This window comes from Abramis brama (genome assembly GCF_963993115.1).
Source record: "Abramis brama genome assembly, chromosome: 3".
NCBI lineage: Eukaryota > Metazoa > Chordata > Actinopteri > Cypriniformes > Leuciscidae > Abramis > Abramis brama.
This window is the reverse complement of record NC_139965.1, coordinates 11,559,959-11,573,114: the sequence shown is the minus strand read 5'-3', so window position 1 is coordinate 11,573,114 and position 13,156 is coordinate 11,559,959. Positions and strand designations below refer to the sequence as shown.

The 13,156-nt window shown below is 38.0% G+C and overlaps 1 protein-coding gene across 1 annotated transcript in view; it reads right to left on the bottom strand.

Annotated features, from left to right (window-relative positions):
* Window positions 1-12,878, bottom strand: part of rin1b (Ras and Rab interactor 1b) — a 30,293-nt gene extending 17,415 nt beyond the window's left edge. The window contains exon 1 of the mRNA XM_084109134.1: window positions 12,513-12,878. The gene's annotated coding sequence lies outside the window, so the exon portion shown is untranslated. The remainder of the gene's footprint in view (window positions 1-12,512) is intronic.
* Between the last annotated feature and the right edge of the window lie 278 nt (window positions 12,879-13,156).

The window sequence follows — 13,156 nt, the reverse complement described above, 5'->3', positions numbered from 1 at the left end:
CACTCGCTCACTCACTCACTCACTCGCACAGACACTCACTCACTCACTCACTCGCACAGACACTCACTCACTCGCACAGACACTCACTCACTCGCACAGACACTCACTCACTCATATAGACACACACACACACACACACAATCAGAGTTTGTTAGTGTTAACATACATCAATAGATGAATTGTGTTGGCCATGCATGTTTTCTTTATTGGTAATTCCCAGAAGACCTAAAAATGCCAGGAATTAATTAGCACATCAAATTATAATTTCTGGGTGACTCGCTCAGTATGTGTGCCTTGTGAATAAAATGATAAATGAACAGAATTGAACTCTATTACAGTAAAAATGTTTTGTGGTTAAATGTCCTGGCAGGAACATCTGATGGCTGAGCAAAAAAAAAAAAAAAAGAAAAAAAAAAAAATGTTCTTTAATATATATATATTTTTTCCTATATTTATCACCCATAGAAATACAGACTTAAAGAACTTGTACATAGGACTTATAATACATAGATAATACTTATAATACATATATAATACTTGAAAATAATCAGAAATGTTTCTTGAGCAGAAAATCATCATATTAGAATGATTTTGGATCATGTGACTCTGAAGACTGGAGTAATGATGCTGAAAATTCAGCTTTGATCACAGGAATAAATTACATTTTACAATATATTCAAATAGAAAACAGTTATTTTAAGTTGTAATAATATTTCACAATATTACTGTTTTATTGATCAAATAAATGCAGCCTTGGTGAGCATAAAAGGCTTCTTTCAAAAACACACACTGAGTCATAAACCTTGACATTTCCATCCTGCTATGCTGCTTTTTCCCCTCAAAAACGTTGAGATACAATAATAAAAAATAAAAAAAACATTCTTGACCTTCAGACATTGAGTGTGAGGAAACTGAGGAAAGCAGTTCAATGGTTTGACTGGCATCCCAATATATCATACCGACACCATTCAGCAGCACAATCGCAGCTATTATACCTCAGCACTGCTTTGTTTATTCAGTGTGGACATTGTAGGCCTACAGTATAACACCCATCTGAGGCTTTATTACATAAACATCACATCATCGGCCCGGATGACTTTCCCACCCACAAACACAAGCACTAAACCACTGCGAGAGAATCTGAGAGCGAGTGCCATCAGCACACACACAACACTGACGGGTCAGAAACCTTCACACCGCAAACCCTAACCAGAAAACATCTGAGGAGAGACAGATGATGTCCGACTGCAGCGTAGGCCTCCTTACATAAAGCCCTGAACAGCCTACACACACACACACACACACACACACACACACACACACACACACACACACACACACACACACACACACACAGAGTTATGCAATTAAGCATCATACAGGGAGAAACACGAGAAGAGGAAAGTGAAAAGAGAAAAAAGAGGGAATGAGTTTGATTTAAGCAGGTTTCTCCTCTTGAAGAACTTTTTTTCTTTTCTTCACAAGGCTATTTCTGAGTCTGAGTTCAGGAGGATTATAATTATGAATCAAGGAAGTCGTGCATTTTTATCAGCACATAAAAGTGCAGTTTCAAGATTCGATGCCTTCTGAATACGAGTTTTTAATTGCTCTTCAGGTTGAGACATTTTTTTTTTAGATCTCTCTAAAGCAAATGCAAGTGAGATTACTGTGAGCTTTTAACAACAGAGATATTATTAAAGGAAATCTGATTTATGATTTTTGGTGTATGATTCACTTTTTGAAAAATAATTCTTACTCAGAAATTGGTGGTAAATTTCACAAATAACTACAAAGTAATGGCAAGTAACACACTGAATTTATTTTATTTTTTTGCAGCAGAAAGTCCGTAAAACATACTCCGATAAACTTCATTGTGTCTACACAACAGGTTTACATTTATCAAAGGTAAAAAAAACAGTTTCATTTTCTCATAATATAGATTGCACATCACCACATTTTTCAATGATTCTCAAATGACTTTTCGGATAAATCAGTCTCCCAAAATCCCTCCTTTCCGAGAGCTACTGTGCTCTGCTCTGATTGGTCCAGTCTGTTGTGATTGGTCTACTCTGCTCTGATTGGTCAGATGACCCAGTCTGTTGTGACTGGTCTACTCTGCTCTGATTGGCTCAGTTTGTTGTGATTGGTCCAGTCTGTTGTGATTGGTCTACTCTGTTCTGATTGGTCCAGTCTGTTGTGATTGGTCTACTCTGCTCTGATTGGTCCAGTCTGTTGTGATTGGTCTACTCTGCTCTGATTGGTCAGATTACCCAGTCTGTTGTGATTGGTCTACTCTGCTCTGATTGGCCCAGTCTGTTGTGATAGGCCTATGTCACACTTCCTGCTTCTGGAACGCGGAGTAGGGATTCAGAACTTCCGGTCAACAGTATTTCTCGATAAGGATTTAGATTATCAGCCATAATGTCTAAACCATCCGAGGTAGACTGACCACGAGCTATGAGGTTGTGAAACGAAGGTTTTTGCTCCTGTAGAAGCTATAAGTTCGTATGAAATCAACCTTGTTTTAAGAAAAACATGTTTTATCCGCGATCTTATGAAAAAAACTACACTACCCACAATCCTAAGCGTAGCAGCAACGTCTGCTGATTGGTCCAACTCGCTGTTACCATAGAAACATTTACCTTACTGGCTAACGGCCCGCCGCTGTTGTTGTAGTGTACCGGGTTGCTCTGCGTCAGGACGTAGACAGCCATACCTCAGCTTTCACGCTTTTCCACTTGAGAGTTTTCATTTACCATCCGAACCACATCGTCATATGTGACTTCAGGCAGGTTGCGGAGAGATTTGGTCCAGCGGTATCTATCGGACTTCGCCATTGTAAAAAGCTAACCGGAAGAGCCGTATCCCTACTAAAAGACGTACTTCCGGTCTTAAATTTTTCCGTGACATAGGCTTATTGGTCCAGTCTGTTGTGATTGGTCTACTCTGCTCTGATTGGTCCAGTCTGTTGTGATTGGTCTACTCTGCTCTGATTGGTCATATGACCCAGTCTGTTGTGACTGGTCTACTCTGCTCTGATTGGCCCAGTCTACTCTGATTGGCCCAGTCTGTTGTGACTGGTCTACTCTGCTCTGATTGGCCCAGTCTACTCTGATTGGCCCAGTCTGTTGTGACTGGTCTACTCTGCTCTGATTGGCCCAGTCTACTCTGATTGGCCCAGTCTGTTGTGATTGGTCTACTCTGCTCTGATTGGTTAGATGACCCAGTCTGTTGTGACTGGTCTACTCTGCTCTGATTGGCCCAGTCTACTCTGATTGGCCCAGTCTGTTGTGACTGGTCTACTCTGCTCTGATTGGCCCAGTCTACTCTGATTGGCCCAGTCTGTTGTGATTGGTCTACTCTGCTCTGATTGGTTAGATGACCCAGTCTGTTGTGACTGGTCTACTCTGCTCTGATTGGCCCAGTCTGCTCTGATTGGCCCAGTCTGTTGTGATTGGTTTACTCTGCTCTGATTGGTCCAGTCTGTTGTGATTGGTCTACTCAGCTCTGATTGGCCCAGTCTGTTGTGATTGGTTTACTCTGCTCTGATTGGTCCAGTCTGCTGTGATTGGTCTACTCTGCTCTGATTGGCCCAGTCTGTTGTGATTGGTCTACTCTGCTCTGATTGGCCCAGTCTACTCTGATTGGCCCAGTCTGTTGTGATTGGTCCAGTCTGTTGTGATTGGTCTACTCTGCTCTGATTGGCCCAGTCTGTTGTGATTGGTCTACTCTGCTCTGATTGGCCCAGTCTGTTGTGATTGGTCTACCGCCTACAGCTCTTGTCGGGAACAAAACACCCATTACTATAACTGAACTTCAGTCTTCCTCAGTCCTCAGCGATTGTACACACTGTAAAGACAGTAACGATGACGTCGAGTTTACCATATCAATCCGAGCGCGAGTCCGATGATGAAACATTGGAAGAACTAGTTATGACGACTTGAGCAGGACGTTTCTCAGTGATGCGCTACTCAGTTTGAGGTACATTATGAGATGTTTCAGCTGTAATTCCTCATCATCAGCATTAACAAGAGTATGTCCATCAACAAACCCATGTGTATATTTCTAATTTATTGCGGTGCACATGCGGGAACTGTATCAATAACAGTGCATACGTTAGCAGAGCACTAACGTGAATGACTGAATGTACCTTCCCCGACTTCCTAGGTTGTCAATGAAAGCATGTAGACAAAATTTTTATGTGAAGGACTGGGTCGTTTTTGCTGTGAAAATCAAAAGGATCTGACGTTCACAAGCACTCCTGAGAGCCTCTCTTCCGTTCAGGATAATGCTGATAGAGCCATTCTGTACTGTAACGTCAATATGTCATGCAAAAAAAAGGGATTCATTCAAACTATAGTCTCACATAGCCAGATCTAGTCTGTAGTCTCAAATACACTTTATAATCAAACTATCATAACAGTGTAATTTTAAAAACCTCATCTGTCGGCATGATGCCGGTGAATCGCAGAGCAGGTGCAAATATTTCCACATCGTTATGATCAGATGCTTTCTGAACTGCTGTTTCCTCACCACTGGCATTTTTGTAGTTTATTTTGTTATTGAGAGGAAAGAGCAGCACATTTACATATTCATCTAAACATCGCTCTCAACAGTGTGGGCGGCGTCTGGATGTTCGCCAACAGTATATCACAGGAAAGGTATTTACGACTTATTTTTTACATCTAAGCGAAGAATGAAAAAGACCTTCGCCGTGTGCATATCGGCGTATTGAATCACGTTCAGTCTCTCATGCACGAGCAATAAGGTGCTTGCTGCAGTTCACATACCGGCCACCGGTGTCGCTAATAACAAGGGTTTCTGAATTCTACATATAGCTCCTTTAAGATGTGTTTTCTGTGAATAGTAAAATGTAATTTATTCCTGCGATCAAAGCTATATTTTCAGCATCATTACTCCAGTCTTCAGTGTCACATGATCCTTCAGAAACAGAATTTTGAAAAGAATGAGAATGAGTAAATAACAGAATATTCATTTTTGAGTGTACTCTCCCTTTAAGGAAGTTTGACTGTAAATTAGATTTGAGAGTTACAGCAGAAGAGAAGATTCTGAGAAGAGCTCAGATTGATTTTTTGCAATGCAATTTCATTTTAATTATTCTTTAAAAGGAAGAATCCAGATACTTTTGGAGGCCACTGTGAAACACAAAACTAGTAAGCCGTGGAGCAGGTGGTCTCTGCGTAAATGAAGAAGTGAACTTCAGTGACATGAGGACAGTCTGTCAGACAGCTCTCAACATTTCCAGTAACAAGCACAGCGATGGAGAGAAAGAGAGGACGAGGAGTTAGAGAGACACACAGAGATGGTTTCATGAAGCCGAAGTGTGGGAGACTAAACACGAGTCGCAGCAAAAGCCTGCTGAGAAACATCTCCAGGGACAGAAACGAGAGAGAGAGTAGAGGAAGTGAGGAAAGACAGGAAGCCTTGCAGAGGAGGAGAAGTGCATCTTCAGCTGTCAGAATAATGGAGATCAGACCCAGAAAGTTTCAGGATGAGATCCGGTTGCTTATGATAGTGGCAGGCCAGATTTTGAGAAGGAAATGTTGGACAAATGTCACACTGAATCACTCCAGAACCTGATCTTGTGCCAAAAAATCATGTTAGTTCACAGTGCATTAACTAATGTTAACAAATAGCCTACAACTGATTTTAATAATGTATTAGTAAATGTTGAAATTAACATTAACACAGATAAATGCTGTAGAAGTGCCTTAGTGCCTTAAGATTCCTTAGTTTATATATACAGTGAGGAAAATAAGTATTTGAACACCCTGCTATTTTGCAAGTTCTCCCATTTGGAAATCATGGAGGGGTCTGAAATTGTCATTGTAGGTGCATGTCCACTGTGAGAGACATAATCTAAAAAAAAAATCCATAAATCACAATATATGATTTTTTAACTATTTATTTGTATGATACAGCTGCAAATAAGTATTTGAACACCTGTCTATCAGCGAGAATTCTGACCCTCAAAGACCTGTTAGTCTGCCTTTAAAATGTCCACCTCCACTCCATTTATTATCCTAAATTAGATGCACCTGTTTGAGGTCGTTAGCTGCATAAAGACACCTGTCCACCCCATACAATCAGTAAGAATCCAACTACTAACATGGCCAAGACCAAAGAGCTGTCCAAAGACACTAGAGACAAAATTGTACACCTCCACAAGGCTGGAAAGGGCTACGGGGAAATTGCCAAGCAGCTTGGTGAAAAAAGGTCCACTGTTGGAGCAATCATTAGAAAATGGAAGAAGCTAAACATGACTGTCAATCTCCCTCGGACTGGGGCTCCATGCAAGATCTCACCTCGTGGGGTCTCAATGATCCTAAGAAAGGTGAGAAATCAGCCCAGAACTACACGGGAGGAGCTGATCAATGACCTGAAAAGAGCTGGGACCACCGTTTCCAAGGTTATTGTTGGTAATACACTAAGACATCATGGTTTGAAATCATGCATGGCACGGAAGGTTCCCCTGCTTAAACCAGCACATGTCAAGGCCCGTCTTAAGTTTGCCAATGACCATTTGGATGATCCAGAAGAGTCATGGGAGAAAGTCATGTGGTCAGATGAGACCAAAATAGAACTTTTTGGTCATAATTCCACTAAACGTGTTTGGAGGAAGAAGAATGATGAGTACCACCCCAAGAACACCATCCCTACTGTGAAGCATGGGGGTGGTAGCATCATGCTTTGGGGGTGTTTTTCTGCACATGGGACAGGGCGACTGCACTGTATTAAGGAGAGGATGACCGGGGCCATGTATTGCAAGATTTTGGGGAACAACCTCCTTCCCTCAGTTAGAGCATTGAAGATGGGTCGAGGCTGGGTCTTCCAACATGACAATGACCCGAAGCACACAGCCAGGATAACCAAGGAGTGGCTCTGTAAGAAGCATATCAAGGTTCTGGCGTGGCCTAGCCAGTCTCCAGACCTAAACCCAGTAGAGAATCTTTGGAGGGAGCTCAAACTCCGTGTTTCTCAGCGACAGCCCAGAAACCTGACTGATCTAGAGAAGATCTGTGTGGAGGAGTGGGCTAAATAAATAGTTAAAAAATCATACATCGTGATTTCTGGATTTTTTTTTTTAGATTATGTCTCTCACAGTGGACATGCACCTACGATGACAATTTCAGACCCCCTCCATGATTTCTAAGTGGGAGAACTTAAAAATAGCAGGGTGTTCAAATACTTATTTTCCTCACTGTATATATATATGTGTATATATATATATATATATATATATATATATATATATATATATATATATATATATACACCTTAGTTTTAGCATTATATAAAGCTATTATATTTAGACTTAATTAAGCTAAAATGCTAAAGTATATAGACTTGAATATAACACAATAAATAATTAATTTATATATATTTTATATATACATAATTTTGTATATATCTATTTTACATTATAAATATATTAGACTTACAGCAATGCTAAAATTAAGAAATATATATATATATATATATATATATATATTATTTATCAATGTTATTTTTTTATTATATTTTATTTATATATTATATTATATTATATATATATATATATATTTAGCATTATATAAATAATATTTAGACTTATACAAGCTGAAATGCTAAAATATATAGACTACATAATTTTGTATCTATTTATTTTATATTATAAATATATTATAGACTTACATTCAATGCTAATATATATATATATATATATATATACATACATACTAAATACTACAGACTAATTGACTTACTGAATGCATTGAATAAATATAAGGAAATAGTTATTGTATTATTAATTTAGAATTAATTTAATCAAAATTTCATTTGAAATGTTCATTCAATTTATTTAAACAGCTTTGGTTAAATTCAACACAATTAAAAAGGTTACCGGTAGTTCGCCCAAAAAAAGAAAACTTGTCATCACTTACTCACCAACGTCATTCCAAACCTCTATGACTTTATTTCTTGTGTGAAACATTAAAGAAAAGTTTTGAAATATTTTGGGAATAAAATGCTCTAGTATTTTTTGTGCTTATACAATGAAAGTCAATACACCTCAAAGATATCTGGGTGAAGAGACTCTTTAACACAACATCTCAGCTCAACTGAACTCAATTAAGTTGAAACTAAACTCAAACTCATCTCAGTTCGACTCAGTTAAAGAGCACTATTAACCGTTAAAATCTCTCATTGATCGCGTGTCATCTGACTGTAATGTGTCTGAATGGGATTTTCATTATTAGTGCAGTGATGCTGTCATTCTGTATTTAAGCGGCTGATGAATGATGACACACCGCAGCCGTGGCGAATTGTGCTTGTGTCTAAAACAGGCCTAAAGTGACGGATAAGATGAGGTGGGATGTGTGAAATCAGGGGTCCTAATGCCAGCTGCCCACCGAGGTGCCGGAAGATAAAGCTGCCCTTCATTAAAACAGATGACGGAAGTTTTCAGTCAGATACGCACGCAAACAAACATGACACAGAGATGAAGAGCTATGAAAATGAGTATTATGGAGGACCGAGTCATTCGAGTATATTGAGTATCACGTGTTTTCTCCAGAGAGAAAAAAAACACGTGTTTTCTTCCGGAGCTTCAGAAGAAGGGCATATTTCTAACAAAAGTGAGCGGGGCACTCACTTTTGAACGCACTTTAATTGTAACCTGTAATTTCCTCATTAACTTCACCTGGGGATGTTCCCATAACAATGCAACATGGTGTCTATCAGCTGATTAGCTGTTCTCATGACAGAAATAACATAACTGTTGCAAATAAATATACATTTATATTAAAAAAAAAATGTTTTTAAAACATGCATTAGGCTATATACGTCTATGTGTGAGTGGGTTTCTCTGCTGTCAACTTTAAAACTTGCCGTCTCATCTGTGGACCCTAACACCGTGTCCTAACCAGACGCGATGCTATAAGATTCCAGCGACAAGCAATTTGCCTGTCCACACCAGAAGCGACGCGACTGCGAGATGCGTCGAAATCAATCAAAACCCACAGCCAATCAGAACAGGGTGTGGGCGGAGTCTCGCAAGAAAATGCAGCAGACTACATGATCAAATTCACAGATATAACACCATTTAAACATTATTTAAAATACATGATGAGTTACTAAAACAATATAACACTTGTTTGTTCACAGTTTGGACGTTCTTGTTTCCATTTGTTTAATTTCAAGATCTGAGGTGAATTATCCATTGTTGCTTTTACAGCTACAAAGCTGGAGCACTAAATGATATTCAAAGTCACATTACACGCTTTTAACATTAAATAACGCACATAAACAGTATATTATATTGTTGATTATATTTTTATATTTTCCATATAATAAAAATACACATGTTGTAAACTATATAAAAATATAATAAATAAACAACGATAAAATAAATACATTTAGTATTTTTATTATACTATATTTTTATTTAGATTTAATTGTACATTGAACAATATAACATGCACTTTCACAATATTTTATTACAAAATTTCATGGTATCTCGTTAAATATACATTTATTAGGGTTGTAACAATACCCTCATGTCACGATTCAATACATATCACGATGCTGAACTCAATATACAAAATTATTGAGATACTCCAAGACATATGGTAAAAGGTTAACAAATTTTGCCCAATGCACAGGACAATAGAGACACCAGAATACAAATATTTATGATTCAGAAACTGAAAATACAGAATTATTATAGACGAACATGCTTGCACTCTGTCACTGACTAGGTATATTTAAAATAATGTGTTTTTACTGGTAACATCAGACATTTGGCATTATCGGGACACACAAATATTCCCCCACTGCATTATTATACATTATATTCAATATTATATATAGCAGTTTAATGTAGTACTGACTCTAAAACTTTTTTCTCACACAGTATTTTTCATTTTGGGTGAACTATACCCAATACATAAAGTCACTATCCACGATACATATTGTTGCCGTTCTGTATTGCGATATATTGTTACACCGCTTACATTTATATATGAATTATGTACATAAACAACATACATATAATATAAAAATATAAACATATATAATTACAATGTAATATCATAATGGGTCACACTTTAGTTTAGGGTCCAATTCTCACTATTAACTACAACTTTTGCCACAATAAACTCCTAATTACTGTTTATTAATAGTTATATTTGCGATATTCCGATAATTCCGATATATTGTGCAGCCCTAGAACACACGACTCACATCCAGGGGAACTTTCTGAAACCATACCAGGAACCGACTAAAACTTAAGCTGGGACTCGCTGAAAATCTTCCCCTCCACCAAACTCTCTAGTGCACATTCACATTTATGTTTAAGGCTTTTATTCAAAGAGACTTTGATTGTATTTCATTAAAGAGCCCCTATTATGCTTTTTCAAATCCTTTCATGTAGTGTGTAATAAAGCTGTTTGTGAATGTAAAAGGTCTGCAAAGTTTCAAAGATCAAAGTGAACGATAAATGGAGTTTCTGTCTCCTAAAAGAAAGAGCGATTCTGAACATCCTGAAACGATCCAGTCTCACTTTCTACTCTACTCATTCTATGTAGATTTGTAAAAATTTGCATAATGCCAGCCTATGGTTTTCATTGGCTGCCGGAGAACAACGTCTCGTTTGCCCCGCCCTCAAACACTGCAGTTGCAGCGGAGACTGGAAGAGTTTGGTTCGTGTTGTTCATGTCGAGAAGACGACGTTTTCTTTGCTGCACTTCCAAAAGAGGAGATTTGATACGGTAAAACGACGCCATTGTTACTGTTCGTATCTCTGTGCATCAAGTGGAGGAAGTGAGGAAGATCTGAAATTCAGATTTGCTGTAAGAGGTCGACCAATCACAACAGACTGGGCCGTCTGACCAATCAGAGCAGAGGAAGCTCTCGGAAAGGCGGGGTTTAGAGAGAAGCTGAAGTTGCAATGTGTATAATGAGAAAATTTAAGTGTTTTTTTTACCTTTTTGTAAACCTACTGTGAGACTCCAAAACAAAATTAGTAACCTTTAAAACAGCATATTAGGGGCACTCATAATAAACTTAAAATCATTTGCATTGCAAGTGCCATTTATGCTTGCTAATTTGTGAGGACAAAATTGCATTAAACAAGGAAAAAAAAGAGAGAAAGAAAGTCCTACAGTGAAGGTTCGCACCAAAAAACTAATAATGGTGAGGGCGTTACGCATGTTGGCTATATCAGTGACAAACAGGATATATATATAGTGTTCACAATGAGCGATTATGACATGATAGAACAAATGACATCATTCTAATAGACTGGTTATTATAGCACTGGAAAACAAGATGAGTTTCATCCATCAGTCAAAGTGCTGCGAAACAAAGCCATTGCAAGTGTGAACAGACTGATTGCATGTGTGTATATGTGTGTGTGTGTGTGTGTGTGTGTGTGTGTGTGTGTTCTCCCAGGAGGCTCACCACCACACTTTTCACACTGCCACCCCCGCAGCCAAAGATGCTCAGAGCTGTGGTGGTTTTTCTGTCTAACTACCACCAGGCAACAAACCTACTGTACATATACTAAAAAAAAGGAAGATTTCCAAACCAAAATGTATAAATATAAACATTTATAATGGACGATATACAACTGAATAGTTCACCTGAGGTGGAGATCGACTTAACTCATTTCAGAGATCAAAAAGCAAGTGGACTGAGAAACAACACTGACTGCATCTGATCCCGACGGTATCATACCAGCACACATGATAATAACTATCGATTATATGAACATACTGTACATACAGTCTGCATCAAACATCATCTTATAACTTTACAGGCTGTATTGAAGGAAAATTCTACCAAAACAAAAAACACACAATGCTTCGTATGTAAATTTAGACATCATGGCTTCAGATTTAAAATATAAAATTTGACCTCTTACAAAACAAGTACCACAATACAGTGATCGCATCAGTTAGTAATACTATGGTACTGAATGGATACTATATCTCTATACCATGGTAACTATAGTCTATAAGTTGCTTCAAAGAATAACATTGTATTGCCATTGTACACATAAAAAAAGCATGGTAATACTTTTAAGTAGCCTACTTTTGCTTGTCTATCCATTTATTATTAATAAATATCGTGAAAGCATCATGTGACACTGATGGGATCATATGATAATGTGGTATTTTAACATATACTGTACCATGGTACTGATTAATCATACAGTATTTATATACAGTACCATAGTGATTCAAAGGTTATGATGGTACTACCACACATGGTACTTTTTGTTAGTCTATCTATCTATCTATCCTGAAAGTACTGTGGTGCTATATCATGTGGTAATACCATGGTACTGAATGATGAACATGGTAATCCAAAATACAAGACTAGATAGCCTACACTTCACATAATATCACGAAACATAGTAGGCAATATTTAAACAAGGTATTAGCATGGTGCATGTCCAAAACACGGCAATGTCATGAAGGAAAATACTCTATATGAATGAGTAACTTTACCTTCTCCGTTAATAGTTCTTCACCTTCGCGTCCATCATCATCATCATCATCAGGTTGGTGATTTCAGGCGCGCTTTCGGTTGAACATCGTTTGATCGGTTCAGCAGGACCGGGGCTGGTGATGATGTGTTTGATCTGATGAGATGATCCTTGTTCATGTGATATGATGAGTTTGATATCATTAAATGATCCTCCGTGTTCATCACATTCTGATTCACGCGCACTGGAGCTCCTCGCGCAACTTTCCCCACGCGACACAAACTCTTCTGTCACTATACGTGCGCAGACACACAGACTGAAAATAGTATCCTAGCCAAGTCGAGTCAAAATAAAATAATAATATAAAAAAAATGTGTACAAAAATATTAAATCAAATAATAAAACAAAAATAATTTATCTCCTCAACTGTTTTGCCATTGCCATTCTTTGCCGCGGTTATCAAACAGTAGGCTAAAATAAAATTAATTGAGAATGATATATAAAAGAAAGGAACACGTGAACATACAAACACTGAAATATGTTACTTAGCTTACGAATGAGACAGAAATCACGAGTGGAAGTCTTGAAGACGCAGCCCACGTGATCAGGCGCGCTCCTGCGTTTCACTTTATTACCGCTGGGTGTCGCTAGAGGAGAGAGAGACAA